Below are 15,620 nucleotides of genomic sequence, written 5' to 3'. Positions count from 1 at the left end.
TTTAAAATAATTATCATTGTAAAATATCTTAAAAATATTTTATTTTAATTTTTTAATTATTTATTTTATTTTATTTAAGTGTAAGTGTTTACAAACTAATTATAAATATTAGAATATTCTGTTAAATATAATAATATTCCATTAAAGTTAACGGAAAAAATAAAAATATGTTAAAATCAAAAAAATTTCTTATCTACACATTTATTATATAGAAGATAGATGTATTACATCCCATTAATGTTTTAAATAAATAATATTTATTTAATTAACCAATATTATTAAACTTATTTATCCACGTGGATCATAATAATAATAATAATAATAATAATAACTAAAAGAACACTCTAAGGCGAAGCCAAACCCACATACGGAGCAAAACCATGATACAGAGAAAAAGAGAAATAGATCTGAGAAGAAAAAAATGAAGCCTCTTTGGGCAACTTCTTTTGGAGAGAGGTCTTTTTTGTTTAATGTTTCGTGCTTTCAGTCATTCTCTGAGTACATTTTAATAATAATTTCTTTATCACAAATTTTATAATTTTATTCACAAACTATATTGTGCTGACTAAAAGTACGATGTTAATTATTTTAATTTATATAAAATTTTAAGGGGTAAAATTATTTTTTTGAGATTATTTGGTTGAATGCTTTGAAATATTTTTGGCTAAGAGTTATTTTCGAGAGTACTTATTTGAATTTTAAAAAATATTTTATGCTGGTTTAACATATCTTTCATTTTTAGTACTCTTACAAAGATAAATAAAAAAAAATCTTATTAAAAACTGAAGAAAAATAATAGTAACATACTTGTTTTTTTGTTAGGGCAATTCTTTAGTCCCTATAAAGATTTTTAACCATTAGATTTAACTATAAAGATTGTCATCCATCAGATCAATTTATTTTGTAAAAAATTGTTAAAATATCACACTACCCTTAAAAACCTGTAACTGGTTAGAATTTTTTTTTCGGTAGGGTCTATTTTTACTCTTTATCAATCAATTGCTTAAAAAAAAAAAAGCAATCCTTTGTCTCTCTTCTTCCCTCACGTCCATCATCTGTGCATGCATTTCCTTCTCACTTCAAAAGACCATATTTGTCTTCCCATCTCAATCCTTGTCGGCATGGCTGCTGTAACCTCAAGAATGCAACTCTAACTCAGTGGACCCAGTCGATTTTCTACTCCACCCAACTGCCAAGTCGACTCTAACTCAGAATCTCCCATTCCTATTATATCTATTATTTGTTTGTGTATTTTTGGTTGGACATTAGATATATGTTGATTCTTCTTTTGGATATACTCCATGAATCAGTCATTTCTACTGGTTGTAAAATATCTCCATCTCTTTCATTCGCCTGGGTTGGCGACGACAAGGCATAGAGCACAGGCACGAGGCTAGAAACGGTGACTCAACTTCTCCATTATGGTGGGTCGAGTTCTTCGCTAATAGTGGCTAACAGAGCTCTTCGCACGTGATGGTGGCCTTGGGTTAGTTCAAAATAAGGTTTTGTGTGCATTTTTATAATTTGTTTTTATGAATGATGTTTAAATTTTTCGATATGTTGTTGAAAATGATATATGTATATATATATATATATGCATATATATTTATGATTGATGGGGGGAGAGTTAGGATTGTTGGGGAATAAATGAAACATCTCCATGATTTTTTTTTTTAAATCTTATAAAACAACAACAAAATATATATCAGTTTTACTTACGTGGTTATTGTTGCGTCTCACTCAACATAACATATAAATCACTTGGCGGAAGCACAATGCTTACGTTACCAAAATCGTAAATATCTCTCAAATTCATATTAAGTTTACGATCAAGTCCTCAACTGTACATATTTTTTTGGATATACTCCATGAATCAGTCATTTCTACTGGTTGTAAAATATCTCCATCTCTTTCATTCTCCTGGGTTGGCGGCGACAAGGCGTAGAGCACATGCACGAGGCTAGAAACGGTGGCTCAACTTCTCCATTACGGTGGGTCGAGTTCTTCGCTAACGGTGGCTAACAGAGCTCTTCGCACATGATGGTGGCCTTGGGTTAGTTCAAAATAAGGTTTTGTGTGCATTTTTATAATTTGTTTTTATGAATGATGTTTAAATTTTTCGATATGTTGTTGAAAATGATATATGTATATATATATGCATATATATATTTATGATTGATGGGGGGAGAGTTAGGATTGTTGGAGAATAAATGAAACATCTCGAGGAAAAAACTTAAAAAAATCTTATAAAACAACTACAAAATATATATTAGTTTTACTTACGTGGTTATTGTTGCGTCTCACTCAACATAACATATAAATCACTTGGTGGAAGCACAATGCTTACGTTACCAAAATCGTAAATATCTCTCAAATTCATATTAAGTTTACGATTAAGTCATCAACTGTACATATTTTTTTGGATATACTCCATGAATCAGTCATTTCTACTGGTTGTAAAATATCTCCATCTCTTTCATTCTCCTGGGTTGGCGGCGACAAGGCGTAGAGCACAGGCACAAGGCTAGAAACGGTGGCTCAACTTCTCCATTACGGTGGGTCGAGTTCTTCGCTAACAGTGGCTAACAGAGCTCTTCGCACATGATGGTGGCCTTGGGTTAGTTCAAAATAAGGTTTTGTGTGCATTTTTATAATTTGTTTTTATGAATGATGTTTAAATTTTTCGATATGTTGTTGAAAATGATATATGTATATATATGCATATATATATATTTATGATTGATGGGGGGAGAGTTAGGATTGTTGGGGAATAAATGAAACATCTCGAGGAAAAAACTTAAAAAAATCTTATAAAACAACTACAAAATATATATTAGTTTTACTTACGTGGTTATTGTTGCGTCTCACTCAACATAACATATAAATCACTTGGTGGAAGCACAATGCTTACGTTACCAAAATCGTAAATATCTCTCAAATTCATATTAAGTTTACAATTAAGTCATCAACTGTACATATTTTTTTGGATATACTCCATGAATCAGTCATTTCTACTGATTGTAAAATATCTCCATCTCTTTCATTCTCCTGGGTTGGCGGCAACAAGGCGTAGAGCACAGGCACAAGGCTAGAAACGGTGGCTCAACTTCTCCATTACGGTGGGTCGAGTTCTTCGCTAACGGTGGCTAACAGAGCTCTTCGCACGTGATGGTGGCCTTGGGTTAGTTCAAAATAAGGTTTTGTGTGCATTTTTATAATTTTTTTTATGAATGATGTTTAAATTTTTCGATATGTTGTTGAAAATGATATATGTATATATATATGCATATATATTTATGATTGATGGGGGGAGAGTTAGGATTGTTGGGGAATAAATGAAACATCTCCAGGAAAAAACTTTAAAATATCTTATAAAAAACTACAAAATATATATCAGTTTTACTTACGTGGTTATTGTTGCGTCTTACTCAACATAACATATAAATCACTTGGCTGAAGTACAATGCTTACGTTACCAAAATCGTAAATATCTCTCAAATTCATATTAAGTTTACGATCAAGTCCTCAACTGTACATATTTTTTTGGATATACTCCATGAATCAGTCATTTCTACTGGTTGTAAAATATCTCCATCTCTTTCATTCTCCTGGGTTGGCGGCGACAAGGCGTAGAGCACATGCACGAGGCTAGAAACGGTGGCTCAACTTCTCCATTACGGTGGGTCGAGTTCTTCGCTAACGGTGGCTAACAGAGCTCTTCGCACATGATGGTGGCCTTGGGTTAGTTCAAAATAAGGTTTTGTGTGCATTTTTATAATTTGTTTTTATGAATGATGTTTAAATTTTTCGATATGTTGTTGAAAATGATATATGTATATATATATGCATATATATATATATATTTATGATTGATGGGGGGAGAGTTAGGATTGTTGGGGAATAAATGAAACATCTCGAGGAAAAAACTTAAAAAAATCTTATAAAACAACTACAAAATATATATTAGTTTTACTTACGTGGTTATTGTTGCGTCTCACTCAACATAACATATAAATCACTTGGTGGAAGCACAATGCTTACGTTACCAAAATCGTAAATATCTCTCAAATTCATATTAAGTTTACGATTAAGTCATCAACTGTACATATTTTTTTGGATATACTCCATGAATCAGTCATTTCTACTGGTTGTAAAATATCTCCATCTCTTTCATTCTCCTGGGTTGGCGGCAACAAGGCATAGAGCACAGGCACAAGGCTAGAAACGGTGGCTCAACTTCTCCATTACGGTGGGTCGAGTTCTTCGCTAACGGTGGCTAACAGAGCTCTTCGCACGTGATGGTGGCCTTGGGTTAGTTCAAAATAAGGTTTTGTGTGCATTTTTATAATTTGTTTTTATGAATGATGTTTAAATTTTTCGATATGTTGTTGAAAATGATATATGTATATATATATATGCATATATATTTATGATTGATGGGGGGAGAGTTAGGATTGTTGGGGAATAAATGAAACATCTCCAGGAAAAAACTTTAAAATATCTTATAAAAAACTACAAAATATATATCAGTTTTACTTACGTGGTTATTGTTGCGTCTCACTCAACATAACATATAAATCACTTGGCTGAAGTACAATGCTTACGTTACCAAAATCGTAAATATCTCTCAAATTCATATTAAGTTTACGATCAAGTCCTCAACTGTACATATTTTTTTGGATATACTCCATGAATCAGTCATTTCTACTGGTTGTAAAATATCTCCATCTCTTTCATTCTCCTGGGTTGGCGGCGACAAGGCGTAGAGCACATGCACGAGGCTAGAAACGGTGGCTCAACTTCTCCATTACGGTGGGTCGAGTTCTTCGCTAACGGTGGCTAACAGAGCTCTTCGCACATGATGGTGGCCTTGGGTTAGTTCAAAATAAGGTTTTGTGTGCATTTTTATAATTTGTTTTTATGAATGATGTTTAAATTTTTCGATATGTTGTTGAAAATGATATATGTATATATATATATGCATATATATATATATTTATGATTGATGGGGGGAGAGTTAGGATTGTTGGGGAATAAATGAAACATCTCGAGGAAAAAACTTAAAAAAATCTTATAAAACAACTACAAAATATATATTAGTTTTACTTACGTGGTTATTGTTGCGTCTCACTCAACATAACATATAAATCACTTGGTGGAAGCACAATGCTTACGTTACCAAAATCGTAAATATCTCTCAAATTCATATTAAGTTTACGATCAAGTCCTCAACTGTACATATTTTTTTGGATATACTCCATGAATCAGTCATTTCTACTGGTTGTAAAATATCTCCATCTCTTTCATTCTCCTGGGTTGGCGGCAACAAGGCATAGAGCACAGGCACAAGGCTAGAAACGGTGGCTCAACTTCTCCATTACGGTGGGTCGAGTTCTTCGCTAACGGTGGCTAACAGAGCTCTTCGCACGTGATGGTGGCCTTGGGTTAGTTCAAAATAAGGTTTTGTGTGCATTTTTATAATTTGTTTTTATGAATGATGTTTAAATTTTTCGATATGTTGTTGAAAATGATATATGTATATATATATGCATATATATTTATGATTGATGGGGGGAGAGTTAGGATTGTTGGGGAATAAATGAAACATCTCCAAGAAAAAACTTTAAAATATCTTATAAAAAACTACAAAATATATATCAGTTTTACTTACGTGGTTATTGTTGCGTCTCACTCAACATAACATATAAATCACTTGGCTGAAGTACAATGCTTACGTTACCAAAATCGTAAATATCTCTCAAATTCATATTAAGTTTACGATCAAGTCCTCAACTGTACATATTTTTGGACAGGGAATTACTTTTTTGGCCCTACTTTTTATACCCACATCACCAGCAACTTTCCAACCGGTTCACACAACCGGTCATTGCAAGTCAAAAGCAAATGTGAAAAAGAGACAAACTCCTATAAAAATTTGACACTCGGCAAAAAAATGGGCCCCAAACTGAAGGACTCAGTCCCGTGAGGGACTAAAGAATTCGCCTTTTTGTTATTGTTAGAATATTATATTTAAAATAGCTTTTTGAATTACTAAAATATTTATGATATTAATTTATTTCTATTAATTACAAAAAAAATAGAAAACTTATTCTGAAAATATGAAATAAAAAATATAAAAAAGATTATTAAAACACAAAATTAGCTTTTAGACTCAAGAAGAGCATTACAAAGAAAAAAAAACATTTATGTGTTTTGAAACTCTACTTAAAGAAATAATTGTTCACCACCTTCTTCTTAAGAAAATGAGAATTAGTATGTAGTTTAATAAAAATTTAGATTTCTTGTTTTATTAATCTTCTAATAATTTTTTTTATCATTATCCAAATTAAATAATAAAAACTTAAATACATTATAACACTTTCCCTAAATTAAAAAGCTACTCAAACAATAATTAAACAAATTATGTTTCTACTTTTTGTCTTCCCTATAATTTGATGCTCATCTAGTCCATCAAAATAAAATATTAGTATTGTCAAATACTAAAGAACAAGAAAATAAAAATGTATCCATATATCCATCTTAAATTAATCATTAACTCAAATGGATTTAGTTACAAAATTTGAATTATGTACATGGTTGGTATTTTTAAATGAGAATACATTTCCACTCTCGATATTATAGGGGAAAAAATTAATATCAAGTTGTAATGAAAAACAAGATGTACAAATATAGATACCAAACAATAGAGTTTAATAATCACTCAAAAGTCGTTTCAGCCCCAAAAGCCGTTTCTTCTCAAAATCTCTCTCAATTTGTTTTCTCTTTCTCAGTGGTAAGGCCTTTATTTTGGCTTTGAATATTCAGGAAGATATGCAAAAATCAACGTTTAGGGTTGGTTAGTCTTTTCAATTGGTTTTTTGCTTGATCTTCGATTTGTTGTTGTTTTTAATTTTTAGTCTTGGGTGAACGGTCTTTATTTTTAATATCTTTCTTATCTCCACATCATATCTCTTCTTAATATCATTCAACCATATAATATATCTCTTCTTATTATATTTGTTAACGTCGTTTTTCGTCAACTTAAATTAGAAGAGAAAAAACACAGAATTAAGAATGCTAATAAAAAACTCACGAGTTTTTACGTGATTCAATAGTTAAAATCTGCCTAGTCCATGAGTCAATATTATTGAGTGGTGGAATTTTTATAAAGCTTTTAGAAATCAATTTTTGCAGAGTCTTCTCGGTACTGAATTGTCTGTCTCCACAAATGAAATTCTGCAGTCTATTTATAGAGTGGTTAACAAAATATCTTTCCTTTTATTTTGAGAAGTTACAATTCTAATTTGAAGTAAATACAAATAAATGCAGTAATTACATAATATCTCATGATAATTGAGATTTATTAACATATTACAACAAATCCTCAAGATATAGGAATTTTTAAATAGTAATCGTGCTCAAACTAAATTATCGACCTTAAACACATAATTTACATGCATTCGAGATCAACCAACAACACGATCTCGTCATTTTAGTCAACCTCGTCCTTAACTACTAACTTTGTCGAGATCATCCTTTTCGAGCTTGTGATGCCCTAAGCTCAAACCTTCCTGACTGTTGCTCAATCGCCAATAAGACCAAATCAAAAAATTTATACAAGTGTTGATCCCTTGTAGTTGATCAATCATGGACTCGAGCTTGACTTATAATCTTGAAACACCTTCGAGACCACATGTAGCTTTCAGCCATCGTCGTCACCTTGATACCAAGCGAAACTGTCAAACTAAGTTCGCACATACGTTGATGTCATGGCATACATTCTTATTTCGAGCTTACATTTTACGAGCCTATCTTTCGAGACCATAATTTATATTCTCGAAATTTGCGTGTAATTTCTTTTGAGACCATTTTACGAGCCTATCAAAAGTGTTGGTTTGAATCCTATGAGAAGGAAACTTTTGAACTTCTACTTTCGAAAAACGTGCCACCTACCATACTCGAGTATAGGCACGCATCACCCAGGGATTGTGCATGAAGAGTACTTGAGTACCCTCTTTTTTCGTGCATGTCCATTCCACTTATTTTTGCCGCCAGTGCCATAACCAAACCCCATCCATCAGATCAAGTCCCAATCCAAACCAAAGGTCCAAATTTATTTTACCTTTGATATCCCACGGAGACATATATATATATAAGCCCTTTCTTCTCTTTTGTCACCTTCATTCTAATTTTCCTTCTCCAGATTGCACGAACCAGAGAAAAAAAAACCCAAAGCTTTTATGTGCATGTTTTCTAAACCAAGGAAACAAAACAACTTCAAATCTTTCAGCTCAGTGGAATCATTCCTACTTCCCATCTTTCAGTCGACGATCTTCCCGTTCCCACGGGCCAATTGTGTAAGTGCTCTGATCCTCATTCGCCATTTTCCATGTTTCTGTATTTCTTTAGTTTTGTGAGAATATCTTCACTTGTTTTTACAAGTTTTATAAAGCCTCATTCTTGCATTAGAAAAGTTTTCTAATGTAAACAGTCTTAGTATGCTTAGAATCATGGCTTAGGCTAAAAATTACATGGTAAATATGTGTAAAAATGGAGTTATTCTGGAATGGGGGATTTTTTGTTAAAGGTTTCGTGTAGCTTAAGAAACAAGATTTTTATTTTAAACTTGTATTAAACTCCCCACTCTCGCGTGGGTGCGACCTCGATGCCCGAGTTTTACAATAGTTTAGGAATGACACCTGAGTCAATCTTGCCCTTTCGAGCCTTCAGTCTCGATTGTGGCAATTTTGCTATCTCGAGCTTTCGAGCTCGAGTTATTAAAATTACAATTTCCTTGTGATTTTTCTATATAATGGGCCCTCACCCTTTTCTTTCTTGTTAGATGTCCTAGTACTCTAAGAATCGGTGGGGCCCAGGTTTACATTTCCTTACCACCCACCAACTGCTCATCCCGAATCACCTTTCACTTGAAACCAGCTTCTGATCAGCGAGCACGAAGAACGGTACGATCAAGAAGATACAAGAGACCACTTTCGACGTCAGATTGACGAGGTCATTGAATGAAAAAGAAAAAGACTTTGAGTGGCAGCCTACCTTGACCCAGACCCCGAGATTAGGCCTATCCCATTAGACCCTAAACTCAAAGTCATCGTAGCCTTTCCTTTGGGTAAGCTCGCATTCCATTTAATGGAGTGTCCTTCCAACCAACCACCTAAAGCTCCCAAAACACTATCCATCCCAGTCATGGAAAATTCTTTCTTCGAGGCCGAAAATTGCCGAAGCTCCATCACCTTAACTTGACAAATCTCCAAGCTCCTTTCCTGCCATGGATTGAGACTATCAGGAAGCCTGATATGTCATCCTGGCAGCTTTGATGAAAGGAGTTGCTTTGCGCCTAGGGATGGCAACCCATATAGGAAAGTTAAGCTCGCGGCATGGAGTTATGAGCACGTACGAGTTGAAGCCATGTTGCCCCTGAATGACTATTTTCAAGGCTTTCTCGATTATGTCAGCATAGCTCCTTTTCAACATTACATGAACTCGTATAGGGTTTTGTCCGCACTAAAGTCGCTGTACAAGAAAATGAAGTGGGAGGAGCCCACAACTTATGAGATCTTATATCTCTTTTGCCTAAAAAGAAAACTCTCCCAAGCCCATAGCGAAGATGGGCTCTACTATCTGTCCATTTACCCAAAGGAGAAATGCCTACTCAAGGACATGCCAAACAATCCTTCAAACTCTAAAAACGTCTTCTTCCGGAAAGACGACCTCGCTCCTTCTCGATTCTACTCCTTTCGGAGAATTCGTAAGTTTCTTACTTTCCTTAACCAAATTCCCTTTCAGAATTGTGTGTCCTGTAGACTTTAATCTTTTGTATAGCCAATTATCATCACCCTCAACCCATGGAATCCATGAGAGAATGAAGGGAAGCCATCATCAAGCTCCCCTATGGCCGGCGATCCCTCTCCTATCTCATCCACGAGGACAAGCTCCAAGCCTGTAGCCTTATAGACAAAGGCGAGACCACAAACAACTCTAGCTAACGCAAATATGCGAGATGGGAAGACGTACCCATGCCCACTGCTAAACTTCCTTCAAGAGGCAACCGTGTGGTCAAACCTCTCGGGCTTACCGACCTTGCCCCTTTGAACCCTCAGGCTCGGGAACGATGCTCTGGACAAAGCCTCAGCAAGCTCATCAGGAGGTAAAGTAGTGCTCAAATCCTCCATGTGATCTCCCTCCTTACTAAAACACAAACCCAACGGGATGATCCTCTTCAAGGACCCCAGGAATAATTTCCTTGTATGCTTGTGGGTAGACCTTAGGGTTCGTATGTGGGGTAGTTGGCTAGGTCAATACCAAACAATGTATAGTCTAAACGATGTTTGGGATGGGATAGCAGTACAATACGACACAAATGACTATAGAGACCTTTCGAGGATTTCCCCCACTTTTAAGGAGGGGACTCCCGTAACCTCATCTGAAGATAGGCGAATTTCCTTTTCCCCAAGCTTGAGCTCTAGTGAGTCCTCTTGTTAGCATCTTATGTTGCTACTTAGTCATTTTTCCATACAAAAATATATTGATCTCTAATTGTTTTTCTTTTCTCTTTTTCGCTTAACTAATATACTTTGTATTCTTCAGGTAATATGGAGTCGGATCTTGACAACCTCTTGGGACAGCCCCCTAATCTCCGTGGATCTAAACGAGGTCACGTGACCTCGAAGAAAGGGTCCACCTCAAAGTCGACCAAGATCGCAGAGGGCTCGTCTCCCTCAAGACCCGTCTCTTCTAAGCCTAAGGCCCAAGCTCCAACCTTTACCAACATGGTTCCTGGCATCACACTTGCGACCTCAATCATCGCCATTGCCAAGCCTTTGGACACATTCCACCTCCTCAAGAGAAGAAGACTCTTCCCGTTCAAACTCCTACCGTGAACAAAGGTAAACAAATTATGCCTCCTTCGGCCCCCAAATCCATGGGTGCCTCGACTATGGTCCGCAAGTTCATGGCCTCCTCCAACATGTTATCTCAGGCTGGCCAAGCATGTAGCAACCTCGATGCTAACGTTTGGCGGTTCCTGAAAGGTGACAATCCCACCTCACTGACCAAATTGTAACGTCCTGCTTTTCGGGTACCTTGAAACGGCTCGAGTCAGGATTTTTTTTCTGAGTTAACAATATTATTTTAAATAATATTATATTTTTTTGGAATTTATGTCCATGAGTTATTGCTAGCCAAATTATGAATTTTGTGTTTGAAAGTCAAGATAAGACTTTTGGTCTTGAACCGACACAAAAACCTGATCGGGTAAAAAATCTCAGAAAATAAAATGAAAAACTATAGCAAATATATTTTGGGCATAAAAAACATTCATAAAAATTAAATTTTGGTTAAAAATAATAAACCTAAGGGAAAATGAAAATTTTAGGGCATTTTGTGTTAAATGCTTAATTTACCGAATTGGGGAATTTTATTCCATGAATGGACCTTAGGTTAAAATTTATTGTCTGATTAATTAAATTAAATGTGAGAGACATTTAATTTAATTATTATGTGTTAAGTTTTGTTTTTAAAACATAATAAGAGTGAAAAAGGTTATAGGATGTCAAATTAGATTTTTCTTCTTAGGAAATATTTATTAACATTTATATAATAAATAAATATGATCACATATATAAAATAAGTGGTGGTCAGACATGTGAAGGAGTTAATGGGGTTGACAATTTTTTTTTTTAGTTTAATCCCAGTTTAAATAGAAGGGTTAAGGCATCAAGTGGATGGTAAAAACACTCAAGTGTTTACATATTTTTTTTTAGTTGATATGCTCTACTAACCCTCCCCAACCGACCCCACTCTCTCTCACTTTCACTCTCATCTTTTTTGAAAACTCTCTCTCAAGTTTTCTCTCCTTCTTCAACCTCAAGAACACTAAGAAGGCTTGGAAGCTAATCTTTGGTCTAGAAAGGGTTTCGCTAAGGTATAGTTTCAAAAAACTTACTTTGTAAAGTTTTTAACCATTGGTTTTTCAATAGCTAACTATCTATGTTGTTGGGGGGAGTTGGTTAAGGTATTGAAAGAGTTTTGAAGGACTCAAAGCTAGTAGGAACATCAAAACCTAGAGCAAGAACAACAAGAGGTAAAAATTTTATTTTTTATGGTTGTTGTTGAATGGTTTTTATTTTTAACCATTATATTGTATATTTAATGCTTAAAGTTTCGTATTGGTGGTGTAATAAGGCTATGGTAGTTTCTCTATAATTTTTATAATTCTTGTGTGTTGAATTTTGAAAATAGGGACCAAAATCCCTAAGGGTTTTGGTGAGAACCCTAAAACAAAATACAAGTTTTAAACTGTCACTTCCAAGGGGCCAAGCATCCAGTGTATATTAATTTTGTAAAATTTAATTATGCTGTGATATTTCTGAGATTGAGTACATAAAATCGAGCTTTTGAAACACTAAAAAATGTTTAAAAATGAGTGAGTTATGCTATTTTAAAGTTTAGGTAAAAAACTATTTTTTCGTATTCTTAATTTCGAGACCAAGTTTGGACAGCCACTGTATAGGGAAAATGAACCCTGTTTTCTCTAACATTTGGTGGACATATTCCTGGCATAACCTAGTATTCCACTGTAATATTTGGTAACAAAATACCAAATGGTTTGAATGTTATTACGTGCCAAAATTTGGAGAAATTAAGGACTTGAAAATAAGGTCATTTTTACCTCAATGTTGGAAAATAATTTCATCAATATAAAATGCTCTTTTTGACCTAAGATTTAACAAAGACCTAAATGGCATACCAAAAATGGAATTGGAAAATTTTGGTAATAATTGGGTTAGTAAAGTTCATGTTATGACCCCACAAAGTATGTAGTTAAAAATGTGAAAAATGAGGTTTTCACACTTAGTGTAAAAATGAGATTATGGAACTTAAGGTAAAAAGTAAAATTTTGCTTATTGCAAGATAAAAACTTTGTATGTCTTGAAAATATATTTTGACCTAAAATACCACTTTGATTTTAGTGAGAATTATTTTTATTAAAATTTTTTTATTCTTTCTAAAAATAAAAGAATTAATTTATTAATAAGTTAATAAATTAAAAGAGGGTTTAAAACCCTATATATTGAGAAAAGAATAAAGTAAATTATTTTCTAGTAAGTAAACTTGATTAATTGACTTCAAAAAATTAACTAGTCAAGATGGGAAATTCTTAACGGTTTTCCTAATTAAGATAAATTAGGCTATTTTCTTAAAACGATTTTTAGATATTAAAACATTAAGAAAAATAAAAGGAAAATTAAGAGTATATCTTTTGAAAAATAATTAAGGAATTTAATTAGTATTTTCAAGATATAATACCAGCAAAAATCTTCAATATATTTAACCGACTTGTTGAAAGTATGGGTTAATAGTGATACCTTTAAAGAATAAGATTTTTAGCGGATTGTGGGAAATTAATAATGTCATACCCGAGCCTAGGTATCGAGACCATAGGATAGGTCTCCCCGAGTCTTATGGTTTAGTCTCAAATTTTTTAGTATAAATTTCTTGAATGGATTTAAAACCAAATAAGGATCTTTAATCCTTATTAATGATTTTGAAAATGACCAAACTGCCCAAAATAATAATAATGAATTATGAAGTGTCATAATTAATCCGAGTATACTGTATGGATAATTATAGTACTCGCTAAGCATAACTAGACTATACATTGGAGGGTGAAATTCTGTTGAGAGCTAAGGACTCTACGTAAGTCAACTTATATTGTGTGGCTACAACATGAAAAGATTATTGTATTGTATGTTAGTATAGGGACACATGCACATATATACACTGTCGTAGAAAGTTGCTTAGAGACGTTAGTCTAGTGGGCGCTGATTTAGAAAATATGAATAGTAGATATCCATCATATGCTAGACGTTTGATCTCCGTCACACTGCTTGATTTTATTATGTCCAGTTCATTACCATGACCAGTGGCCAAGAGGTGAGGATGCTAGGGTTTTATGCCCTAATTAAAACCTAATATCTTTGTAATCTCATTTTATTATCAATAAAAGAAAAGAAATAATTTTTTGACTTGGTCAATCACTTTGCTCCCATGTTTTATTTTCATGATTATTTGTTTAATATAAACTTCTATTAAATCTCGAGCATATAGCTGATCCTATTTATAGTGACGTAATCACAGTGGAATATAAATATAATTATATGTTCAAAATAAGTTAGTCCTAAGATTAGTCAGTGCACAGGATTTACACTGACTTGTCAATCTACGATATGATCTACTTACACATTACAGTGTTATGTTCTTTCCAGAACATTAGCAAACTAGACAAGATCGGTTGTATTTGTTACATCGGATTGGACTGATATTGACAATTGATAAGATAAGTAAACATACCGTTTTTCCAGATTTTAGTAGAAATTTAATTTCAGTTTTCATGTTGCAATTCGAACGATTTGTTATGACTTTCACAAGTTCTAATATATCTATTTCTTTCAATGGATCACAATTGTGTATTACATGTTTGGAAAACGGGCTTTATATTCTGCGACCTAACGAACCCCTTGCTCTTAACAATGATTTATTCAAAGTAGCTAAACCTAGGACCAATAAGCATCAAAATATTGATAACGATAATATGATGTATTTATGGCACTTGAGACTAGGTCACATTGGCTATGATAGGATTCAAAGACTTACCTGTCTGTGAATCTTCTCTAGAAGGCAAACTGACCAAGTGTCCATTCTCTGCAAAGGGTGATAGGGCCAAGGAACTTCTTTGACTTGTTCATTTAGATGTTTGTGGAACTTTGAATGTACAAGCTAGGGGTGGTTTTGAGTATTTCGTCACTTTTATTGACGATTACTCTAGATACTCATGGCTTTACCTAATGCATCGGAAATCAGAAACTTTGACCTTTTGAACACTGGAACGGTCGTGAACCTAGTTTACGCCATTATAGAATCTAGGGTGTTTCCTAAGGAAAAAGGAGGGAAAGCTAGAACCATGATCTGAAGTTTTCATGTTTTTTGGTTATCCTAAAGTTACTCGGGGTGGACTTTTCTATAGTCATTCAAAAAAGAAGGTGTTTACTTCTACGAATGCTACTTTTTTGGAAAATGACTACGTCCAAAACTTCAAACCTTGCAGCAAAGTAGTTTTAGAGGAGATGGTTACAGAATTGACTCCAACCAATGTTCCATCGTTAACAACGTGAGTTGATGATGAAATTCCCACTCTTCATGTCCAACTGACGCAAGTCAATTTAAATGAAGAAAGTACCACTTTTCCTGAGCAAACAGTCACGGAGCATCGTCGTAGTGGGAAGGTTTCTAGGAACCCAGTTCACTATGGTTTGGATGGTTAAACCAATATGGTTGTTGGTGACACAAGTGATGATGATCTATTGTCTTTCAAACAGGCAATGGCTAGCCTTGAAAAGGAACTATGGCTCGAAGCCATGAAACAGGAAATGAATTCCACATACTCAAATTCCGTATGGGATCTTGTGGCAGCACCTAATGACTTTAGGGCCATTGGGTGCAAGTGAATCTATAAGAAGAAATGAGGTGTTGTTGGAAATATCGATTAGTGGCAAAGGGTTATACCCAAAGAGATGGCATGGACTATGAGGAAACTTTTAGTC

Source organism: Humulus lupulus, chromosome 3, assembly GCF_963169125.1.
Source record: "Humulus lupulus chromosome 3, drHumLupu1.1, whole genome shotgun sequence".
NCBI lineage: Eukaryota > Viridiplantae > Streptophyta > Magnoliopsida > Rosales > Cannabaceae > Humulus > Humulus lupulus.
This window is presented reverse-complemented; position numbering follows the sequence as displayed.